Genomic DNA, 26,037 nt, shown 5'->3' on the forward strand with positions numbered 1-26,037 from the left:
ACACAAAAGTATAGTGCCCTAAGGGCATACATCTTGTCAAGGATTTTCCTTGAATACACCAAAAATTAGACTTCCGTCCCACACACAAAAAGTAGCTCCGAAGCTTCAACATGTAGTATTCATAGAGCCTTCGTACTCCCATCCAAAACAAACTCATTGCCAAATCACTTGGGCAAAATTATAACATGATTTTCTAAAATATTGTTAGTTGTGGGTCGAACTATTGCCTAGTAAGAAATACCATTAAAAAGATATATAATTAATTGAGATGCATATGATTATGCCATGCAAAAGATAGAAAAATCCAATTCTTTTCCTTTTTAAAACTGTGATGCCAAAAACAACATATCTTAACCAAACCATGGGGTGTAAATAACCTATGACATTACAAGCAAAAGCCAAAACACCATACATATATATATATATATATATATTGATATATAGAAAATAGTCTCACATTTGCCGACTCTAAAAGGGTAGGTCGTTGGGCACCCAAAACCTTTCCCTTCTACATTCGCCGACTCTTGAAACGGAGGGCTCGTGGACACCTAAAACCATATTTTTCGACATTTGCCGACTCTAAAAAGGGCAGGCTCATGGACACCCAAAAACCTTTTTCCCACTTTCATCTGGCGAGATGCTCAAGATAGGGCAATTGAGTAGTTTCACTCCCTACATGTGTACCAAATACAACACATAGCCCATTACCAAAGACTCAACTCAACTACTTGGACTCGTACGCTATTTACCCCCTTCCGACACTTTCCAAACATCCACAAATGGTAGGATCACAAGAGAAATTATGATGTACATGATGCATGAGTTTCAAATCCAATTTTCATAAGGTTTGTTCAATCCACAACAACAAACGGATTTCTTAAATCTCTCAATTTCCACAATCTCAACATTTACCAATCTTAACACATACACATAAAAAGTTTCAAAAATCTCATATCTTAACACCTTTTCCATAACCATTCAACCAATTTCAAGATTTAAGAGTCAATTTGGCCAAACCTATTATTAAATCAATTTTGAAAACTGGGAATTTTGGAAAATTTGGGATTTCCCCTTCTTTGCATATAAAGAGTCAATATTCATTATTTTTAACAATTATCAATAAGAATATGCATAAACTTTTTCAAAACATAGAGTATAACCCCTTTTTATTCATTAAACCCACATCATCTCATAAACCAATTTCATACATCTCTATAACTAAAGAAAATACCACATATGTGTCCCAAATCAAATATATATCAAATTAAAAGTACTCCTACCTCAAGAGTGAAGGGAAAAGATCAAACCCCAACTCAAAGCTTCAAGAAATTGCAAAATAATTGGTAGAATTTTTAATCTAAGCTTGCTCTTCAACCTCCTTGGAAGTTCTAGGGTAGATTTTATGTAAAATCAACAGAAATCAAGTGTTTTAGGGCTAGGGTTTCGAAAATGGGTGTTTGAGAGAGAAAGGGTATGAAAATGTGAGAGAAAAATGAGTTTAGAATGACTTTTAAGTATGTTGTCCCGAATAGATCGCTCGAGCGAACATTCGATCGCTCGGGCGGTAAAGGTTCCAGAGGTTTTGCAGGTCTACAGTAAAAATACTGTGAGCAACACAACTTCGCTCGAGCGACTACCTGACCGATGGAGTGGTCTCCTCCTTATAGCCAGTTTACAAACAAGACACTAGGAGCCCCAATTCTTCGCTTGAGTGACCACTGGACTGCTCAAGCGGTCTTACAAAATATGGTATTATAGCAATGGTGTGTGATGAGGTTGTTGGTAACGGCTAAGGGGGAGCAGAGTTATTTGCAGTGTTAGTGGAGTCATCATTATCGATGATGGTGGTTGGTAACAGCAATTGGAGGCGGTGGCTTGCAGTTGATGACGACAATGAGCGGTGGGTGGGGGAAGAGGGTGATGGCAAAGAGCAGTGGTTCATGGAGGTAGCAAGAGAAGAAGGAGACTATGGAAGGGCGACGACCGGAGGCGAGGAGTTGCAACTTCAGCGGCGGCTGCGATGGGTGGTGGTAGCGATTAGGATTATGATTTGGGTTTATTGAAGAAGAAAGTAGTATGATATTATTAAAAAAAAATAAGAGTGCGTAGCGACATAAAATCAGACTTTTTAATTTAAGTGTGGTGTAAATTAAACAAATAGGAGCCTATGGTGTGAATTGAGAAGTTTGGTGGTGTTTAATAGAATTACCCAAGTTCTTTAAACAATTTGTCTATATAAATAGGTAAAATAAACAGTAGTATTGCAGTACATAAATACAAAGGAATTAGACAAAATAAGAAATATTTTTTTTTATTTTAATATTTTAGCTATTGAAAAATGAAAAATATGATTAGAGATGCTTTTAGTTATATCACTTTGTCATAAATGAGTGAATCTATAATGTGCAAACTAAAAGTTACAAACCATTGTGTTATTGTGATTATGTTATGAATATTATAAATATAACAATCGTTCGTGGTGAGAAAAGTTAGAAACCATTTTAGTGAAAAGTATATTGTGGTGTTTGTTAGAAAATAAGGAAAGTCTAATATTTGCATCCTTTTTGGGGGTGTATATGGTATTCACACCTTACAAAAAATAAAGATAAAAATAAAAATAAATCTTTTAACATGAAAATTTTAACGTTTTGCTCCTTACAAAAAGTATAATATTTTGCGTTTTACAAAAAGTAAAACTATTATCACAAAAAATATAATTGTAATTATACATAACTTCTAAGTGCATCATAATTTCACAATTTATAATTTTTATCAAAAAAATCGTAACTTTTATCACAAAAATCATAACTTTTCATACAATATTCAAATACACATTATAGCATTTCCATAGAGAATTAGAGAATTTTGTAATTATATCAGATGCGTTATAATAAAGTACACCTATTATGTCGTTTTACAGAGTACATTAAAGTTGAGTTAAAAAAATACTATTAAAGTTCGTACCGAAAATAACCCTATTATTTTGATTACATATTATTTAAACAATAACTTTTATATATTGAGTAACTTTATTTTACATACTATATATATACATATATATATTTGGATAAATTATCAATAAATCTTAATTCTTAATAACTAGATTTAATTTTCATCGAGTCTTATTAAAAATAAGTTCTAATAAAATCGTTGTTAAAAATAATTTTGTGTGACAATTTTTTACACATGTCGCTAAAAATTAATAATTAGTGATTTTTTTACGATTTTTATAAATTGCAGCTAAAACTCTTAATTAGTGACGTTTTTCTGTGGCGAATTTTTCAAATTGTCGCAAAAAGTTGAAAATTAGTGATTTTTTTGTAACGAATTTTTTAAATTGTCATTAAAACTTACAATTAATGACATTTTTTGATTTTTTTTTAAATTGTCACTGAAAATTAATAATTAGTGACATTTTTTTAATAATATTTAATAAAAATATCATTAATTTTTAGAAGATCTATTCGATAATAAATTTATCTATTAAAATTTATGCGTAAGTTCCTTTTTTTTCTTAGAGGAAAAAAATTTAATGATGCAACAACAAAGTACACGGAGTACACAACACTACATCAAAAGGCAAGAAGGCTAATGTGGAAATTAGCATCATTGCACTAACATCATACATTGATGATCTAGAGCTCTAAAAGTAAAGCTCTAAATAGAGCTGTACTGAGCTGGCAAGTTCTCAAAAAAAATTAATTCAAGCAAAACATCACATTAAGGTGGATCCCATGCAACTGCCACATCATTAGTGCATGCTCTAGAGCTCTCAAACATTTTTCAACATCATATCCCAATTAGGTTAGAATATGCACTTGAGCTATGCTACGTCAAAACCAACCAAGAACAAAAAAAAAAAAAAAAAAAGCAAAACAAAACAAAACAAAACAAAACCAAAAAATAAAAAAAAAAAAACAAAACAAAGTCAAGCCACCCATCCAACCAGAACAAAATCAAGACGTCGAAATCTTTAGACATACCAAGGCCCACACTTGACTCATTACCTTCCCGAGCCTCCCAAGCACTAGTATGAGTAGCTTACGATACTTTTTATTTCATAAATTCAATAGGTGGTTTAGATAATATGCTAAAATTTTAGTCCTAAGAATCAAAAAGAAAAAATGAATTTTACATAAAATTTTATTATAAAAAAATTTAATTAAAAGAAATGCTCGTTAAGATTTTATGTCCATCCTATGTCAGACTTGACTCATTTAGAATTTTATTTATTTTCGAATATCATAATATTTATTTATTTAGTTTTAATTATGTGACTGAATTTAATGTAGGTGGACAAATCAAAATTAAAATATCAATACCAACATCAAATTCTATTGGTTATATCTTCAAGTCAAAAAATTATTTTCTGCGCCTGTAACTTCACATCTTACATGGCTTTACAATTCTACTGTCCGTGTCACTTGGCGGCTTCTTCTTCGTCTTTTTCCGTTTTTTTTTTTTTTTTTTTTTTTTTTTTGTCCCTTTTTTTTTCTCTTTTCTTATTAATTCTTCTACTTTTCAAAATATAATTTCGCTTTCCCATGTCCTCACGTTTCTTAAGAGGATTGATATATACTATCAAAATATTTACTTAAATTTCATTGCAAGAAAAGTAGGTTTAAAAGACGAAATTTTTTGCGACGGCACATTTGTCGTAGTAAAAAATAACTTTTTGCGCTAAAAAATATGACTTTTTGAGACAGCACAACTTGCCGTCGCAAAAAATAAAATATTTGCGACGGCATAAAATGCTGTCGCGAAAAAAGAGAGTATTTGCGACGGCAGAAATTGCTGTCGTAAAAAAAAAATAGAGTATTTGCGACGGCAGATATTGCTGTCGCAAAAAATAGAGTTTTTGCGACGGTACCAACTGTAGTCGCAAAAAAAAAAGAGTTTTTTTGCTACTGTAATAGCTACAGTTGCAAAAAAAAAAAAAAGAGTAAATATATATATATATATATATTATGGCTTTGAGACGGCTTCATATATATATAGTCACAAAATGGTTTAAATAAATGCAACGGTATTTTTCTGTCACAAAAAAAAAAAAAACGTCGTCGTCTTACTCTTTTTGAACATTTTTCTTTTCACTCATTTTTTCATCTTCCTATCTCTCTATCTCTGTCTCTGTCTCTCTTCTCTTTCTCTTTTTCATTCATCACTCTTCTCTGTCTGTCTGTCTCTCTCTTTCTCTATGTGTCTTTGTCTTTGTCTATGTCTCTCTTCTCTCTTTCTCTCTCACTCATCACTCTTCTCTGTATGTCTGTCTGTCTCCTTTTCTCTCTGTGTCACTCATCCATCTCTCTTCTCTCTATCTCTCTTGCTCATTTCTCTCTTGTTTAACTCTTTTCGCTCTTTTTTTTTCTCTCTCTCTCTCTGTCTATATCTTTTCACCCATTTTTTCATCTTCCTCTCTCTCTTTTCTTTCTCTCTCTTACGCATCACACTGTCTGTCTATCTGTCTCTCTCTATCTCTGTGTCTCTCACCCATCTATCTTTTCTCTCATCTCTTTTCTCTCTCTGCTTCTTTCGCTCATCTGTCTTCTCTCTATCTCTCTCATTTCTCTCTGTCTCTCTCGTTCATCTATCTTCTCTCTCTATCTCTTTTTCTGTCTCTCACTCTATATCTCTTTCTCTTTCTGTCTCTCTCTCTCTCCCCACTATGTTCGCGTTGCTCACTCTCTCCCTCCCGTCTTTTTTATTTACTGAGCTCCTTCTCGATTTATGGATCCATTATAAGAAAATGCACTTTTAGCGATCACTTTGTCTCTCTCTCGCTCATCACTCTGTCTCTGTTTCTCTCTATCTCTCTCTCTCTCTCTCACACTCTCTATCTGTCTCTCACTCATCTCTTTCTCTCACCACCCATCTCCTCTACCACTTTCACCACTACTGCAAACGCCATTTCACTATCACCACTACTACCATTGTCGCCACTTCACCTCTACGACTATCATTACTACTACCATCGCCACCACTCCACTACCACCACTGCCACTACTACTACCATTATCTCTCTTTTCACCACTGCCACTCCATCTACTCAACCACTACCACAACTTCACCACTAATCTCCTTCACTATCACCACCACCACCACCACCATCATCTCTTATCCACTACCTTCATCACTATTGCCGCTCCCTCTCCTCTACCACAAAAAATTAGTTCATGATTTTTAGTAACAAAAAAAAAAATGAGCCGCAGAAAAATATTTTTCATTTACTAGAGAAAATTAACTTTTATTTTAGTGGAAAATATTTTTCATTAAAATATTATCCCTACTTCTACCAAATAAAAAAGAATAATAAATTTTTTTTTCATTAAAATAAAAATAAAACAAATAAATTTTCAATCTTAGTAACTAAAAAAAATGAAATCTTTTTTTAAAAATTCATTAACTACAAAAAAAAAAATTATTTTAATAAAAAATAAAGTTTTTTGGCGACGGCAACCCCTGTAGTAAAAAAAAAAAAATAAATGACGTTATTTTATTGTTTAAATTTCATTTGTGACCCAAAAAAAAAAATTTTGATTTTTTTTTTTATTCCCGCTCTGTTTTCCTCAATCTCAAAACCCCCCCCCCCCCCCCCCAAACTAAAAATCCCTAATCTCTTCTTACCCCTCTCTCGAGAGAGACAGATCGACGGCGAGCGGCGGCAGACGACGGAGAGCGGCAGACGAGGGCGAGCGGCGGCAGACGACTGCGAGCAGCAAACGAGGTTGCTGTGTGAATGGAAAGGGCTCCGGAGTGCAAGAGCAGCAGCAGCGTCGGAGGAGGAGGAGGAGGGAAGGCAGTGATAGGGATGATATGCGGGAGTCTGGTGTACTACCACTGCGCATAGGGATGTATTACTCATCTCTCTCTCTCTCTCACACACACACACACGTTTATACATACATACATACATATATGCATTAGTTCATGTTTGACTTCACTGCTAGCTGTTATACTGACAATTGGCATAAAACTTAAAAAGTCTAAAGTGTCAATACTGATTATCGACTAAATAGAGTGCCGCAGTGAACTGTCTTTAAGTATTACTAGGTTGTTCACTCAATTTGATTAGTTTTTGGTATATTTAGGAGTCTTACATTGTTGTTTTGTTGGGTCGTTTTGGTTAGCTTTTGATAATCCATGTCTTAATGTTGCACAGCTCAACTAGGTAAAGTTTTGTGTTCTCTCTCTCTCTCTCTGTGTGTCTCTCAATATGGGAAATCTCATGGCTCTCAGCTTTTTCCATGATATAGACAATATTTATTGGTTTTCTTACAATCGCGACCACAACCATGATGTTTGGGTGAAACATGAGTGTTATGTTCCCAAATTTAGACACCTGTGCATGGCTAAGAACCATAGAGAGCCAGCAAAGATGAAACTACTAATTGCATAATAAGTTCCTCAACATAAAGATGCACCCCTTTGTAAGTGTTCATATGACACTGTTGCTGTGTTGACAAGTATCTGATGCACATACTTTTAATAAGGAGATATAATCTACATATAACCTCAATAAATATTTGCAGGATCATAATTTTTTTCCCTTCAAAAATCAAGGAATTTATTATAGGAAAAGACACATGTACTCTGGATTTTGAATGCATATTTTACTAACTAGTAAATTTTCATGCACTATAACATTTTTGTCAAGAGAATTCCTAAAGCATAAAATTTGTTAAATTATTTTCTACTTATGGATAACAGTAAGAGTAGTCTGCTTCAAATCTGATCTGCCTATACATCTTAATCAATATATGCTCCTATCATGCTCTAATTGCTCCACCTATGCATAATAACCAGATAAACTTTGGCTTATAAATATTTTCAGAGATGTTCAAAGATGTGCATAAGGTCATCAACAAATTCACAAGTGGAGTGAAGTATTTGAATCCTATGCATCATTGTTTGTTCCATCATATTTCAATCCATGTTTCTGAAAATATGCTTCCAAGTTATCGTTCCTTAGCTCAGCCATTTAAATTTAGCAAATTCCATTTGAATAAGACAAATTTTCTTTCACATGGGTTTTGGTTTTCTACCAAATGGTGCATATTTGCATGTACCAAAGTGTTTCTTTAGAAATTTATACTGGAGTGGTGGCAGGGAGCTGTACCTAGGTTTTTAAAGTGCTTATTAACCTGACCTGACCATAAGTCAGCTTGTTGGGATAATAATAACGTGTGATGTTCCACGAGATGACAAGTAAAAAAATGACCCTGGATCTGATTTGTTTTTTGTGGCTGATGAGTTGATGCTGCAGTCTTCAGACATTTGACCCAATATGAACAACCTAAGTGAAGTACATTTCTATTGAATTAGATTATTAAGCAAATAAATGGTCAATCTAAAAGGCTAAAACAGAGCAAGCTGAAGGGCAATTTGAGTTGGTTTGCTTTGCTTTTTTGACACACTTTTTGTCCTTGGATTGAGGTATGTGTTGGGTCATATATTTTCTTGGTGACCTTTGGTTGCTCTTTAGATTAGTACTCTTCTATTCTATCTAAATTTTGCTTTAGTTATCTTTATACCTAATTTTCTATGTTTATGTTTATCGTGTTTTCAGGTGACTCAAGAATGGCCAGGATTACCCAAAGGTATGAAATTCGATCCATCTGATCAAGAGATCATATGGCATTTACTTGCAAAAGCTGATGTTGATAATATGAAACCCAATCCTTTTATTGATGAGTTCATTTTAACCGTGGATGAAGATGATGGAATTTGCTATACCCATCCTCAAAATTTGCCAGGTCAGTACAAGAATTTAGTATAACCTCTTCTTCTATGATCCTTACATAGCTCTAGGTATTTTCAAGTTCTAAATATAGAGCAATCAAGGCTTATAATACAGGAACTCAGAAGCGTCGAAAGATACACGGTGATGATTTTGGTGATGTTCGTTGGCATAAGACCGGTAGGACCAAACCTGTTATCTTGGACGGGGTTCAAACAGGTTGTAAGAAGATTATGGTGCTTTATGTGAGCCCAGTGAGGGGTGGGAAAGCGGAGAAAACCAATTGGGTGATGCATTAGTATCACTTAGGCACCGGAGAAGATGAAAAAGAGGGTGAGTATGTTATCTCCAAGGTGTTTTATCAGCAACAGCAAGTCGTCAAGCTGAATGAAATTTTTGAGCAAGATTTTACCGAAGGAACTGACAGCATGATTGCAAAAGTGGATCCAGTCACTCCGCAATCTGCGACTCCTGAACCACCTCGTATTGAAAGCAGATTTTCTGATGTGGACCCAATACAAGAGCCCACTGTTACTTGCACCGAACCCAATGCGCAGGTAAAATGATCGTTTCATCACTGGCAACCTGGCTATACAATTTTTCTTTTCATTTTGCATTGAAAATATAATATCATATAATAAATCAATTTTGGTGTTTGACTCTGCAAACATTTTTTTCCTTGGGAAAATGTTTTGTTGCCAATCAAGTTTTCATAGGATGCCATTAAACTGTACTTTGGGATTGTTTGAGTATTAATGTGTTAATCTATTTGTTGAGTTTTTAGGATCTGTTTTCTGAATAAATAAAAAAATAAATTCAAAAAAATTCAAAAACTAGTTTCCAATAATACAGAATCATATGCTTTTTGTAATTAACATATTTACTTAATTATTTTTCTAATTGTGTAGTAGTTAAATTTTTATGTTTTTTTTTTGTAATTAATATATTATCACATAATTATATTGTCATTAATTATTTTTATTTTTTTTTCCAGATATTTCCGGAGTAGGAGTTTGCTTCTTGTGGATTTCATGCTTGTGAAAAATGCCGCTAATTTTTGTTTTTGTACCACGGAGAATGCTGAGGAAAATTTTTAATTTTGATTTATGTTATTTTGAATTATGAATAACATTATGTATTTAGACATTATATATGTATTATGAAACATTATGTACTGGGTTAATTTTGTTGATGTATAGTTATGAATGCAAGAATATATTTATTGTGGAGAAATTATTATTTATATACAGGAATTTTTATATTATTATGTAATTATTGATTTTTTTAAAAAATTGTTTTTCATTGAATACAGGTAATTTTAATATTTTTAATTAATTTATAGCAGGTTTTTAAGGTTTTTTTTATTATTTTTATTTTTTGCGACAACACCAAACCGTTGCAAAAAATAGGTACTTTATAATTTTTAATAAATATTGCATTTTTTGCGACGACACAACACCATTGCCAAAAATCAAAAACCTTTTTTGTGACTAAATTAATGCCGTTGCAAAAAGAAAAACAATTTGCGACACAATTTCTATCGTCTCAAATAATATTTTTGGCGACGGTAAAACAGTGTCGTCGCAAAAAGTCTATTTTTACACATTATTTAGTAACATATGCCGTCACAAAAAAAAGCGACGGCATGATGTCGTCGCTAAAAAGATTTTGCAACGCCCTTTATTGTGACTTCCCGTTTGCTATCGCTAAAATTTTTTTGAGACGGCATAATGAGTATTTGCGACGGCATTTTACCGTCGCAAAAAAATCAAAATTTTTGTAGTGTTTACTTTATTTATTTTATAATTTTTATGTATCATGATTTTATTTTAAATATAATGAGTTATACAGCTAAGCTTTTTATTATACAATTACATATAAAAAAAATAAAATGCATTTAATAATAAATAATAATTTTATTTTGTGGATGCAACGTGACAGTAATCAGGGGCGAAGGCGTGTGAAGACTGGGTATGGCCATTCCTCCCAAGCTTTAAAAAAAAATAGGAATTTTTGGTGAAAAGCTCCTCCTATTGGGTCTCTTTTGTGTGAAGACCACATAATAAAATACTGGTTCCAAAAGTCCCTCAAATAAAAAAATACGGCGAAAAGACTGAAATATTCTTCCATATAAATGGACAAATATCAAATGATGGAACCGTTTGTCTCCCTCACCCTGCTTCATCACTTGAACTCATTGCTCTGAAAACAAATAACAGAAATATACAATAACAAAATAAAATTTTATTGTCATTCTATCAAAACAAAAAAAAAAAAAACAAAACAAAACAAAACAAAACAAAACAATCAGAACACATAACATTAGAGTAAAATTTTACTTTTATTTTATCAAACGAAAACAGAGCATATACCAGAGTAAAATTTTACTCTAATTCTGTCAAATAAAATTATAGCACATATTAGAGTAAAATTTTGCCTTTATTTTGTCAAACAAAAATAGAGGACATACCAGAGAAAAAAAATAGAAAAATAGAGAGATAGATAGAGCACATATATTGCCTTAGATCTGGTGTTAACCAGAGTAAAATTTTATTGTCTAAAAAACAGAGCATGATAAGGAGACAAAGAGAAAAAGAGGGAGAGAATATAAATTTGAGATGATAAATCTCAAATTTGAGGTCGTCAATCTCAAATATGAGGTCTTCGACGCTAAGGATGACGATGGTGGTTGCTCGTGATACAGTGGCATCAAAGGGCGCTGGTGGTTGAGATGGTGGTAGTGAAACGGTAATAGCGGTGGCAGTGAAAAACAGCGCCAGTGGTTGAGACGGTGCTGGTGGAAACGGTGGAGGTAATAGAAATAATGGTAGTTGTGGTAGTAGAGATGGTGATGGTGGTGGTGGTGTAGACGGTGGTGTAGACGGTGGTGGTGGAAAGAGCTCTTAAAAAGAGATAGAAAAAGAAATAGTTGAGGGAGATGACAAACTGATGGTGAGAAAGAGGATAAATGTAGAGTGTGTTTGTGAATGGGTAAATTTGTCACATAAAATATAAATCTGAATTTTTTATTTTTATTTTTAAGGAATTTATGAGCCAAAAAATTATAACTTGTCCTTTTCAAAAATAACGGCCTCTATGAAAGAGTAATGGCCAAAAATCCCTTATATGCATATATTTTTGTTAAAGTAACCCATGTCAAAATGTGGCCCCTTACCAAAAAATAATTTATCTACAAATATGTCAGAGTGGTGGAGCCCAGCTATTTTTTATTTTTTATTTATTTTATTTTTTTTTAACACCAACAAAAAAGTAACAAAAACTTCCACTGCCTCACGCCGCCTGGCTTTGTTTGTAATTTATAAATTGCAAAAGTCCAAAAGTTTTTGGGTAATATTAGAAATTTTAAAAATATTATCAAAAATTTTACCAAATATCTCATATGGATATGGGATCCACACAATGTAGGTCCCATGTGGATGTGAGATATTTAGTAAAAATTTCAATAGAACTTTTATGATCTCTAACATTTTCAAAGTCTTTCATTGATTGAAGTCTAAAAGTCCTTTTACCACGAACTCCAAAACTCCTATTGCGAGTGTCCTTTCCTAAAAAATGTTAGGGATTGTAGAAATATTATCAAAATTTTTATCAAATGTCTCTTGTAGATGTGGGACTCACATGGTGTGGGTCTGTAGGTCTCATACCCATATGAGACATTTAGTAAAAATTTTGATAGAATTTTTAGAGTTTCTAACATTACCATTCTTTCATTCCACCCTCTCCTCCCCGACTTTCTACAAAATTGATTCAAACTCAATGATTATACAAACTGTTGTGTATTTATATCAGGAGAATTAACAACTTGCGAGATACTGTATTATATATAATATTGGAAAGAATTTATTTTTCATTTTTTTAAGGTTTTGTTTTGAATCATTTCTTTTTCAATTTTAAATAAATTAAATTATGTATTGTCTATAAATTCTCTCAAGCTCATGGGATTCAATGAAATTATTGACTTTCTGTGTAACTAAATCATCTCTTAACAATTGTGTATTTTTTGAAGGTTGAATGATTGATTTCAAATTACATTAGTAACAATTTATTTTCTTTAGTGATAAACGAATTTAGATTTTGTTAATATGATGTCTTGACTATGTATTTGATTTAATTTTGATTTTATTTGGTTTGGAAAATAATTTTACATTTGTTTATGTTGGAAATTGGGTTGGTGTAGCTCGACTTTTTCGCACCCTCTTTCGGAAGCTCGAAAGAAGCCCTACAGTTCGGACTCCTGCAGTTCTGAATCTAATCTCATAAGTACAATGTGAAATTGATAAACATCAAAGAATCTAAATCCGACAAATCTTTTGGAAAATTGATTTTGAATCAAATTGTCAAAAATGGACTGCTTTACCAGATACAGAGTCACCACCTAAATATTTTATTTTGGAGAAATTTAGGAAACCCATGACTCGTGCCAAAGGCCACATGTCCGTCATCACCAAAGTTGCCTTGGCTCGGGAACTTAGGTACGAGAGTGGAAGGTCATGGATTGAGCACCTCCGCTCGCCCGATCAAAGATCGACCTCTACTAATCATGACATGATTTTTATCAACATTATGTGCTTTTATTCTGGTTATTTAAGCTAGCATTACTATGTGATGCGCATGAGCAAGTATAGACTAAAATTGCAAGAATTGGAACAATTCAATTTCATATTCGTTTTGTGAAAAGGGTTTGAATTTGCTACTTCAAGTGGGCTTAAAGTTTGCAAATTTGCCACTCAACAAAGTGGGCTTAACAAAGTGAGTTCAAAACGTACATTCGTTGAATCGTTCCAATTCAAGCAACAAGCCTTCATCCATAGGCATTCAAGCAATTTATCAAGTAAGCATTTAGCCTCATGGTAAACATGCTAGTCATGGCAATCACTCACAAGCATTTAGCCTCATGGTAAACATGCTAGTCATGGCAATCACTCACATTCATGCAAGTATGCTAAAGCGTTAAAAACTCACCTAGTACTCCAAGCTCAAAAGATATGAGTTAGAAAAATATGCATGATTCCTAACTAAGCCAAAAGTCTAATGCAACGCATGCAATAATGCAACTAATAGGCTCGGTTACTTAACATGTTATTTGCAACAATTTGAGAGCATGCGTTTTAAACATGTATTCGTCGAAGTACTGAAACGACAATGCAATTTGAATGATGCGCTGAGTCTCGGTGCATGCAATACAAAATGAATGGATGCAGACATAAGGTATGCTAATTGAAACATGTCCCTAATCTAACCATCAAAAGCGGTTAAGTAAAAGGGAGAAAGACGTGGGGTTGGAAGACATGCACATTATTACAACATACTCTCACGAAGGAGAGTCCAAATGAATAAACTAGCTAACCAAGCTAAGCTAAGCTAATTATTACAAAACTTGAATGAATAACTAAACTAATTAACTAATTATTACAACACTTGAATGAATAATTAACTAACTATCTAAGCTGATTAATTAAGAAAACTAGGCTAAGCTAATTAAATATTTCAACACAAATAATTAGCTATAACTAATTAGGCTAATTAAATGTTACAACACAATTTATTCACAAATATGACAACAATACTAATAAAACAATTAATCGCATCTAATAAGAGCATAATGGAAGATGGATGAAGGTTGCATGTGCATTACCTGAAAACTACTTTGTCTGCTCAGGCCATCTCTGTTTCACCTTCAGCCACTGCCTCTGTTTCTGCAAAATTGCATTGCTAGGCACACACCAAGGACCGGCTGTGCATCACTGATAGCCGGCTGGGTCTACAAATGAACGGTCATGCATCAATTTGGTGCAAAGCTTTGTTTTTGTGTTCTGAGGTGAAATTAGTGTAGATAGAGCATTCTCAAGCTCTGTTTGTCCTTTCTTCCTTCTCTGTCGTGGGAAAGCCTTGAGAGAAGGTTGAAATTGATTCCAAAGCCATCAATGAGCAATATGATTGCTTGATGATCTCAGATTCAATTTTGAACAAAAGTTGATAAAAATGCAAAGAATAAGAACACCCCTCCCTCTTGTCATAGTATGAACTCAAAGAGGGAAGCTGCAACGCTTCAAGAACCATCAAAATTCTATGAATTAACATGTGACGATTCTTGACACAAGTAACTTGGCATAACACCTGGCCAAGTTAAAGCAATTTAAGCGATTTTCTTTATGTGTGTTGATCCAAGTTTTAAACCAATTTTATTAGGCCTTGCCATTCTTTAGTCCATTTGTCTATAGTGATGTCAAACAAGAGGTTCTTCTAAAGCATGAGAGAAAGACCACACCATTGGCAATGAATCTTTGAAAAGATTAAGCCATTAAGGAGGAACTTTTCTTACATGATTCGAACAACCTCAATTGGTTGAAATCATTCTCAAGTATGAAAGAGATGTGTTAGGTTTTATTTCTTGGCAATCCCGTTTGACAAAACTCCTTTGAGTTGTAATTTTATTCGCATTTTTTATTTCAGTGAGACTTTGAGTGTTTAGATGCGAATCCAACTCGAATCAAGCCTTTCAGAGAAGTTTGTGTTGATAATGCTTTCAAGATTGCCACTTCGCTGATTATGACGGGGATCGAGCTGTTCGAGCATGTTATTTTTTTCCAGTTTTTCCAATTTTGGCCTGTCCGCTCGAGCGGGGAAAGGGACACTCGAGCGTGGATTGGAAGCTCTCAGCATCTCTGCAGTCGCCTGTAAAAATACTGGAAGGTATGATTTTATGCTCGAGCGGATGCTCCTACGCTCGAGCGCATCTCAGTTTGTTCGCACGCAGTTTTTGGTCAGTCCGCTCGAGCGGGCTGTGTTGAGCTCGAGCGGAGATCGCGGGACAGATTCTATAAATTCGCGTGTTGGGTCAGATTTTAGGTGAACTTCTCCAGATCTTCTTTTTGGTTTCTAGGGTTTATATCTGGGGATACTTTGGGAGTTTTCTTTGATGTTTTTATTGAGTATTCAACTCATGATCTAAATAGAGTACATCAAAGGTTTGTTTGTTATACACAAAAGAGAGAGTTATTCTTCAGTTGTGGATTCTGAAGAATTCGAGCCTGAAGCTTTGGTGGAATCCGGAGTGGCTCATCAGAAAGACAATTCCGTGGTGAAGATGGGGATGGAAGAGGCACATAGAGGTTGGTTCAATTAGGCGTTGTGGATTCGCTAGGTAATTGAGAGTATACCTGTGTAATTCCTTTAATTCTTCTTAGTGGATTGTCTTGTGGCTGTTGCCCGTGGTTTTTTTATCACAGTTGGAGGTGTCCAATTGTGGTTTTTTCCACGTAAAATCGTTGTGTCTCTTTTTCTTGATTGTTTGATTGTTTGATTGGGATTGTTATATTCTGCTTTAAATTGATACATAATCACAAATCAACATCTAGGGGATTTCTAGATTTTTCAATTGGTATCAGAGCGGGTCGTTCTATTTTTTTAAAAAAAAAATATTTTCTTTTAGAACGAGATCTTGTTTGATTTGTGATAATGGATACAATTCGTGAAGGAAATTCCATGGTTCGACCACCCCTACTTGACGGATCCAATTATCCTTTTTGGAAAGCTCGGATGAGATCTTTTTTAAAATCTATTGATGAAAAAGTTTGGCAATCCGTCATGAATGGGTGGACTGAACCAACAATTACTGTTGATGGAGTTACAATCCCCAAACCAATTGATCAGTGGGACACAACTGATTACCAAAATAGTAGCTGGAATAGTAAAGCTATCAATTCTCTCTTTTGCGCTGTCACACCTGAAGAATTTAGTCGTATTTGTAATTGTGAAGTCGCAAAAGAGGCTTGGGATATCTTACAAACTATTCATGAGGGCACTCCTTCTGTTAAACGCTCAAAACTTCAAAGGCTCACATCTAGTTTCGAAAACCTTTCAATGAAAGATAGTGAGACCTTTGATGAATTTTATGCGAAGTTGAGTGACATTGTAAATTCCAGCTTCAATTTAGGTGAAAAAATTCCAGAATCCAAAGTTGTGGGAAAAATTTTGAGATCCTTGCCCGATCGGTTCCAACCAAAAGTTACGGCTATTGAGGAGGCTCAAGATGTTGACAACCTCAAGCTGGATCAGTTGGTTGGAAACCTTCAAACTTATGAAGCACATAGGAATTTCAAAAAGAAACAAAAAGATATTGCTTTTAGTAGTGCTCATAAAGTTAGAGAGGATTCTGATGAGGATTGTGATATAGATTCCAAGATTATGGCTGCTTTTGTTAAACAATTTAAAAAATCCTTTTTGAAAAAGAATCCTAATCTTTTGGAATCTACTCATTCTCATAAATCTAAAGGCAAAGATAAACTCAAAATTAATTCTATAGCCAAGAAGGAGAAAGGAATGATACAAGGAAACTCTGAAAGACTCCAATGCTATGAATGCCAAGGATTTGGCCATTTTGCTCAAGAATGCCCCACTCGTTTGAAGAAGAAGAAAGCCCTTGCCATCACTTGGGATGATGAATCTGAATCTGATGAAGATGAAAGTGACAATGAAGGTCAAGGCGAAGAGGGTCATAAACAATTTCTTGCTTTCATGGCGGCTTCCGAAGCTGAAGGACAAACAGATTCTCCGAAGATGTCGGTTGAGAATATCACTGATGATGAATCCTCAGAAAGTGATCATGAAGAGCTTGAGCAAGCTTATGAAAAGTTGTATCAGGAGTCTCTTAAGTTATTCAAATTGAATGACAAACTCACAAAGAAACTCAAAGCATGTGAATGTGAGAATGTCAAACTTAAGGAGGAGATTTCCGAGGCTAGGATCAATGCTATCAAGATAGCTGATGATCAACAAGTTCTTTGTGCAAAACTGTTGACTTGTGAGACGGAGAGGAATGAGCTACTGCAAACCCATGCCATGTATGAAGAAAAGATTGAATCTCTCGAGACGTCACAAGTTGCTTTGGAAGAACTAATGATCAAGAAAGAGGAAGAGCTCAAGTGTGCTATGGCTACCATTGGTCTTTGGAACAAAGGATCAAAGACCTTGGAGGATATCATTGGGTCTCAACAAACAAGTTATGACAAGAGTGGCATTGGCTTTGGTGGTAAGAAAGAGCAAAAACAGAGTGCTTCAACTTCTCATGATACAAGAACTCAAGGAAAGGGGGGACAAAAGATTCAACAAGAGAAAAGACTTCTCAAACTCCCTAGAGTTGGTAAGGTAAAAGAAAAAAAGGTACACCCTGTTTTTATTTGTCATCATTGTGGTATGCATGGTCATATTCGCCCTTATTGTTATAAGTTGCATGGGAGAGTGCCTCAGAAGGGTAGAAATTCGACTTACATGTCTAGGCAGAATACCAAAATTCATGCGGGTGTTCACTACACCACGACACTTACCAAGACCGCTAGACCTGATTTTGTTAAGACCAAAAAGATTTGGGTGAGAAAAGTTGACTTGTGTTAATTTGTTTGGTCGTTTTAGTTTATAGGTTTTTGTGTGTTTTTTTTTCGGGTCTTTTAATGTGTGCTTGTTTGTTTTTTTTTTTGTCTTGCTTTGGTTAAGAAAAAAATTGAAAAAAAAAAAAAAAGAAAAATTCCAAAAAGATTTTCTTAGTATGGTTTTGCAAGCTTGAAATTTTTTGAGTGGTCCTTGGTACATATTGGATTTGTTGAGAATATCCATTACTTGTTAATATATATGTGTGCTTTCTGTGGTCATTACTCATTTTGGAGTGTGTGTTTGTTGATTAGTATGTCTCATTCTGTACACACTCTTGGATTAGTAAATTTTGGAGTCTTCCGCCTTAGTGATTATTTTTTTCTATGGACTTCTGTCATTGATCTTTTGTGTTTCTAGAGGAATTGACCTATACTAGCATATCATGGGTGATGTTGAGTCTCTTAACCACCTACCATCTTTTTGCACCTCCATGGCTTTCCCCTTAATTCTTTGCAATCTAGCCATGAGGAAAAGGCTACCTCAGAGTCACCAACCAGGCCATCCTTATTATATCCATGCTTCTCTGGTTCGGTTTCCATACTCTTGAGCGTGTCAGCCACCAATGATTGTGCAAAAGAAAAAGAAAAAAAAAAGAAAAAGAAAAAGGAAAAGCAAAAGGAAAAATACGCACAAGAAAGAAAAGAGAAAATGTGAAAAAGAAAGAAAAGAAAAAAGTGTGTGAAAAAAAAAAAAAAAAGGAAAAAGATTCATTAATTGAGGGGGAGCCTCCGCCTTTACTCACCAAATACCCCTTGATTCCTAGTGGTTTGACTTTCCTTTGTCGTGCTTAAGATTCTCTTGTTGGAGGTCCAGCTTTCATATCACTACTAGGATTGAATCTAGTGTTTGTCGAACTCCGAGAGTCACACACACACTTTTTATCATGGGATCTATGCTTTTCACATAATGCATCACTTTCTTGCATGAGGAATCTTCTACAGACTGTGCACATTGTGTTTTCTTGTAATGGTGCTTCTTGGATAATCTTATGTGTTTTAAGGTACTAATCTAAAATTCCATACTTGCTCCACCATATTATTTTTATCATTCTCTTCTTGTTCACTGTTTTTCAGTGTTTGTGGTTGCTTTTAGTAAGGGGGAGTTTGGTTCATCTTGATTTGGGTGTGTAAGTGAGTTTGGTTTTTCATTGCAAGAGTTGTTTAGCATGAACACTTTGTTATGTCTGATAAGGGAGATTGGCTATATGTTTTGCATGTTGCTATACACTATTTGCCCTTCTTGTATGTTCATGGTATTTACATCGTCATATCATTGCTTGTGTGGTTTATGATCTTGCTTTGGTTGTTTAAGTGTTGTTTTTCATGAGTCTTAGTTTTCATCTATTCATGTTTTCCATCTCATGTTTCAAGTTAATCGTGTCATATGTCTCTTGCTTTTTCATATACTCTTGTGGGACTAATAGTTGTTTTGGAGATTGTGGCACTAATAACTGTTTTGCAGATCTTAATCTTGAAAAAGAAGTTGGCTTTTGTTGGCTGTAATGGGTTGGGTGTTTAGGATTTTATTTGTTAGGTGTGTTTTGTCACGGCATTACCAAAGGGGGAGATTGTTAGGTTTTATTTCTTGGCAATCCCGTTTGACAAAACTCCTTTGAGTTGTAATTTTATTCGCATTTTTTATTTCAGTGAGACTTTGAGTGTTTAGATGCGAATCCAACTCGAATCAAGCCTTTCAGAGAAGTTTGTGTTGATAATGCTTTCAAGATTGCCACTTCGCTGATTATGACGGGGATCGAGCTGTTCGAGCATGTTATTTTTTTCCAGTTTTTCCAATTTTGGCCTGTCCGCTCGAGCGGGGAAAGGGACGCTCGAGCGTGGATTGGAAGCTCTCAGCATCTCTGCAGTCGCCTGTAAAAATACTGGAAGGTATGATTTTACGCTCGAGCGGATGCTCCTACGCTCGAGCGCATCTCAGTTTGTTCGCACGCAGTTTTTGGTCAGTCCGCTCGAGCGGGCTGTGTTGAGCTCGAGCGGAGATCGCGGGACAGATTCTATAAATTCGCGTGTTGGGTCAGATTTTAGGTGAACTTCTCCAGATCTTCTTTTTGGTTTCTAGGGTTTATATCTGGGGATACTTTGGGAGTTTTCTTTGATGTTTTTATTGAGTATTCAACTCATGATCTAAATAGAGTACATCAAAGGTTTGTTTGTTATACACAAAAGAGAGAGTTATTCTTCAGTTGTGGATTCTGAAGAATTCGAGCCTGAAGCTTTGGTGGAATCCGGAGTGGCTCATCAGAAAGACAATTCCGTGGTGAAGATGGGGATGGAAGAGGCACATAGAGGTTGGTTCAATTAGGCGTTGTGGATTCGCTAGGTAATTGAGAGTATACCTGTGTAATTCCTTTAATTCTTCTTAGTGGATTGTCTTGTGGCTGTTGCCCGTGGTTTTTTTATCACAGTTGGAGGTGTCCAATTGTGGTTTTTTCCACGTAAAATCGTTGTGTCTCTTTTTCTTGATTGTTTGATTGTTTGATTGGGATTGTTATATTCTGCTTTAAATTGATACATAATCACAAATCAACATCTAGGGGATTTCTAGATTTTTCAAGATGAATAATGGATTGATTACTAAACTCAGACTCTCAAACATGGAAATGAGTAAAAGAAAGCTAGATGATAAGCCACAAGTTACATATGCTAACTTATGAGATCACAAATGTACTAAACAAGGCATGAACCAATTGAAAAGGCTTGGACAACCTCAAAAAAAACCCTTAATACATGGAAAACAAGGGTAGAACATGCATGAAAAGAGCTTGAAAAGCTAAACAATAAAGAAGAGAATTAAGGCTAGTAAGCAAGAATAAGGAGGGGTGGCTAACCCCTCCACTTTTTGAAGTTTCAAAACATATTTTTTATCCTTTCTAAACTCTGAAAATCAGTGTAAATATCAAAGGAGAAGAGTGGAAAAGGGAAGGTTTGAGTTATAAGTTAAGGTATAGAAAGTGCAAGCTCTCTCTACCCTTTTGGTAACTCTTCAAACACTTCAAATAAGCTCAAAACAATTCAAAACAACAAGAACTATGAAGTAAGTGATAGAAATGAAAATAAGAGAAAAGATAACAAGCTTATACCTTTGAGGGAGTAAGCTTGTTGTTGATGATTCAAACTTGGTTTCAACTCACTTTTAAGACAAGATTGTATATGGAGTGCAGAGATGGTATAAACAAGCTAGGTTAGCTCAAAGATGACTTGCAATGGAAGAAGGAGGAGGCAAGAGCTCTCAAGGTGTATATATGGTTTCTAGATTTTTGTTCAACCCTCTAAACAATCCCAGAGCTTCGTTTTTATAGAATTCGAGCTCAAAAGGTGATAAATATCTTCAAAAATGGATACCTAGCAGCCTCCCACCCAGAACAGTGTTTATCGCCATCAAGGGCCGACTGGCCATTCATAGCCACGGCCGACCATCACTGATGCATGGCCGGACCTTGATGGCCTCCCCTGTTTTTTGGTTCAAACTCAGCTCAGGGTGGGAAAAGGTCCCAAAATAAAGCTCATAGAACAAGGTAAATGTTGAAGATTTGGGGTTATTTCAAGGGTTTGATTGAATCCGAATTGCTGCGAATTCATAATTCAACTTTTATCATCGAGTGTATCAAACCAAGCGCCTAAGTCTTGCGGGCGGTCAAAAATGGGATGTCTACAGTTGGGTTTAGAACCTGTACCTGATTGGGTTGTCCATAGTGGCATGACCGTCATTGAGAGACCATGTTAGGAGTGATTCATTTTGAATCAACTTATCCAAGGGATAAGTGTATATAACCCACTATCTGATCTCTGAAGGAGATAGAGTTATAGGTGGTTATTTACTCTCCCACATAATATACTTATTATTTGGGAGAGTAAGAATTTAATCGCATAGGTAATCTGTTTTCTCTCTCTCCTGGGCTCCCTCTTCTTCCTCTCTCCACAGAAACACAGAATAGCCTTTGAAGTCATCAATGGAGGCACATGATTCACTCACTTGATTTATGGATTCAGTTTGAGCATAAAAGGATGTTTAAATCTGTTTATTTGTGTTGTGTATTATTTCTTATTTTTTCTACATCGATATCAGTGTCATTGTTAGGTGTTTTTGTGTTATTTGTGCATGAATATATGTATAGATATGATTTGTGCATAAAAATTGATGGTTTTTCGAACCATCTCTGATCGTCCTGAATTTCATATATGTTGTATTCCATATAATATAGAGCATATCTGCTATGTTTTGATAAAATTGAAAGGTCGAATTTTGAAAAAATGGAGATCTATACTTGATTTTTGTAGCTTTGATTGTATGTTGGTTTTCCATGCTTCGCTTTCGTATTGTAAAAACTACATATTCAGAATCCATGTTCCGAGACATTCAAAGTGATATATTATGGGTCTGATTCTGACTTACAGATTGAGGGAAATCATAAATCTTAATTTGAATTCGTTTTTGTATTTTTGGGGCTTCATTGTAGAAGATGAAGTGTAGAAAATCTACACTCTCACTCTCACTAGCAAGAGAGTCTATTACACTCCCTATTTTAGACTTGTGAAAATGAAAAATCAAGACCACCATTGTATTCCTCTCAAAAAATCGAGTCGAATAGTGCTAAAATTAAGTCAAAACCGAATCTGATAGGTGTCGTGTGGCCCTCACGCGCCAACAGTTGTTTTACGCTCTTCCAAGTTTGGAAGCTGATGCTGAGTCTGGGAGTTGCGTTGACTGAGGCACTGACGTCATCTGCTTAGATAAGCACTAATGCAAGCGTTGTTAAGGCTCTGTTTGTTTGGTTTTAATTTAAAACTACATTAATTGCTTCTAGATTATTCGTTATAATTCTGATTGAAGTGTGGCTTGTACCGTTAGACTCATAATTTATTTTTATACAATCTGGTAAAGTTATAGAATTTTTTTGAAAAAATAAAATATTTTTCATTAATGAATAATTCAATTTTTTTTTTTTTTTTTTTTTTTTTGCATTAAATCGCTCTTGGGGGAGCATGACTTGGATTCTAGACTTAAAATTTTTACAGTAAACTATTGCTATGTAATTTTATTTACTAATATAATTTTTGTATTTTTACTTATTTCTGATTTTTTGTGTAATTATTAATTACTTGTAAATCTAGAAAAATTTCAGAAAATTGTAGAAATTATAGAAATATGTTATGACATTATTTAAATATTGTATGTATCTTGTTAAGTACTTTTAAATGATTAAAACTTGCAGTATGTTGTTGTTTTAAATAACATGATTTATTTATATTGGTAAATTTTAATTTCGTGATTAAATATTCTAGTGTGTTTTCTTTTATGAATTACATTGAGATGTTATCATGTGGAATTAAATATTTTATCATATTTTAGACATGTCATAAGTAGTGGGAGGTAGTTCGGATGAGAGAAATCTTTGTAAATTTACTCCCGAAAATTAATATTTTGAGCATGAATTAAATTAAATTTTGGATAATTGTCACTTGTGTCACTATTTAATTTAGATTTTTGCGGCAAAATTATATTATGATATACTAATCAAATTAATCTCAATATGCATTTTGTTTTCTCTAATTGACTTAGCTTATGAAAGTTAATTTGGTTGACCTGAACTTAGTAGAGATGTTTAATTGTGAACAAAGTAATCCTAGTTTTTAGATGAGCATAAAGTCTTAGAGACTTTAGGTCAGACCTTAGTTGAGCCAAAGTTAGGAAACAACGTTGCCATAGTTTTGTTGCCTTGATTGGTCCAATTAATAAAAACTGATGTATGCGCTATGATTAGCAGCATGCTAAGCAGTTAATTTGATTAGTGAGTTTGGAGTTGTGAAATTAGTAAGCCCTCAATAGATCTAGCTATGATCCTGACTATTGAGCTGCGTAGATTGACTTTGTAATTTGACTTGTAATAATGTTGCATTATTAGATGAAGCAACATCCAAGAGTCACGTCATCTAAGAAATGTGAGCTTAAATGAGTTAATCATTAAGTGTAAAACGAGTAGCCAGTATGAGTAGTATTTTGCTCTCTACCCAACTAATAGGAGTGGATGGAGCAAAATTTCACCCACTATGATAGTGTGTGTTGAAGTGTCACTTAAAGTTAAGAGATTACCACTTAGAAGTTGCAAAATCTATTGACACAAAGTGAGAAGATTAGCACCTAGTGGCTACAAAATCTATTAATAATGCCAACTTGTCTAAGTCTAGACACTTATTGTTTCCACACTTGAGTGTGAGATATGAGGAGGTACTTCTTAGTATGGTTCCTTAGCTAGGCTAACGCCTTTGAATGGCGCTTATCACTAAGCGCAAAATTGTAGCATAGTAATAAAAGGTCAAGGCCAACTTGGCTATTATTATGACTTTAAGAGTTTGACGCATTGCTCATAAGAGGAATGTGTTAAATTAGACTCTTTAGCTTAATTCGCGCTTAAGTTGTTTTAGGAGCAATCATGGATTAGTAGCTTACTCTGTCATTTTAGTGGATTGTAGAATTAAGAAACTAACTATGAAGTGAGAATTGGAGATGGCAAGAGGAGTATCGTCATGTTTCAACTAGATGCAGTAAAGTGTATAGAGAATAAAAAGGATTTGAAGGTGAAAAGATTAGCACTTACTAGTTAAATTTCCAACTTAAGCGCACTCAATATCTCCCTGACATCCTGTTATGATCTAGTAAACATGAGTTGGTCACAAGTCATTGCGTAGTTGGACCTAAACCTTACACTTATCTACGAGAACTCACATATTAGGATGATTGGAATTGGTTTATGACATTATTCATGAATAGGCTACTTATTGCACTTAATCACATTGACGAGAAGTTGACAGGGATGGTTTGAGTAGGCCCTCTTGAGCCCACTCCCTTGCGGCATCTTGCTCTCATGTGAATTTGCAACTTTGTTCGCAATGGTTTTGCACCGCAAAAGGGCATCTGTATTGGCGCATTTGGTCACATAAAGTTCTCTTAGCAGTGGTGATGTAAATAGAGTTTTGGAACTCTATAAGATAGAGAATTCTAAGCATGGTGCTTTATGTAGCCTAGTTAAGAATAGAAAGAAATTTCCAATGTCCTAGGGACAGTGGGAGCAACATACGTACTAGTGGATTACTGCATTAGAGAAGAATACTCTAAATTTTTAGTTGCGTGGTAGCGAATGTGAAAATTTTCCATGTCATCACCGGGTGATTGACAAGGAACATTCATGATTGCTCCACAAGATAATAAGGTGCTTAAGATAGTGCCAAAGACTCTCTTGTCTCTTATTTTTTAGAAAGTGGATCAATGTAAGATGAAATCTTTGAGGATTAACCATTTTTAGGATTTGGTTGACTTTTCGATATGACACAAAACTGTTTTAAAGTTATGCGTGATTTGGATAGTCATTTTTTTAGGCATAAGGCTCGCTGGATATCGAAAAGTCATACCATTGAAGAAGGTGTAAACTATGGGAACACTTCCTCTTGGGGTTACTTCGACTTAGGCTATGATTAACATGAGTTCGGAACTTTACTTTGTGAATATTGTGACCCAACTTCTCATTGGACAATTGGATAAGTAGATCTGTAGGGATTTACTTTCTACTTTTGTAGCGAAAAGCTAGGAGCACAAAAGATTGCTAGTTTCAATAAATCTTTTACAGCTTAAAACAAGTATCCAATCAATGGTTCGTAGATTTCATCGAGCCATTATGGGCCAACGATGATCGTTGAAGACCACTGAAGCATGATCAATGGTCCAAAAAAAGCTTTTCCTTACTTAGTCATTATGAGCTAGGAGTTTATAGGGTTGTCGTCACCTAGGGTTGGCAATCCTCTGTTTTAGACATGATAGACGTGAGTGATGCAATTTAT

General features: G+C 34.7%; 1 pseudogene across 1 annotated transcript; it reads left to right on the forward strand.

The window, feature by feature from the left end:
* Positions 1 to 6,596: 6,596 nt before the first annotated feature.
* LOC145792656 (SUPPRESSOR OF GAMMA RESPONSE 1-like) lies at positions 6,597 to 9,979 on the forward strand (annotated as a pseudogene). Its single transcript, XR_014332352.1, has 4 exons — positions 6,597 to 6,851; positions 8,567 to 8,753; positions 8,855 to 9,294; positions 9,732 to 9,979. The product of XR_014332352.1 is annotated as an SUPPRESSOR OF GAMMA RESPONSE 1-like (transcript).
* The last annotated feature ends 16,058 nt before the right edge of the window (positions 9,980 to 26,037 follow it).

The sequence above is a fragment of the Camellia sinensis genome, chromosome 6 (assembly GCF_055761805.1).
Source record: "Camellia sinensis isolate YWXY chromosome 6, ASM5576180v1, whole genome shotgun sequence".
Classification (NCBI taxonomy): domain Eukaryota; kingdom Viridiplantae; phylum Streptophyta; class Magnoliopsida; order Ericales; family Theaceae; genus Camellia; species Camellia sinensis.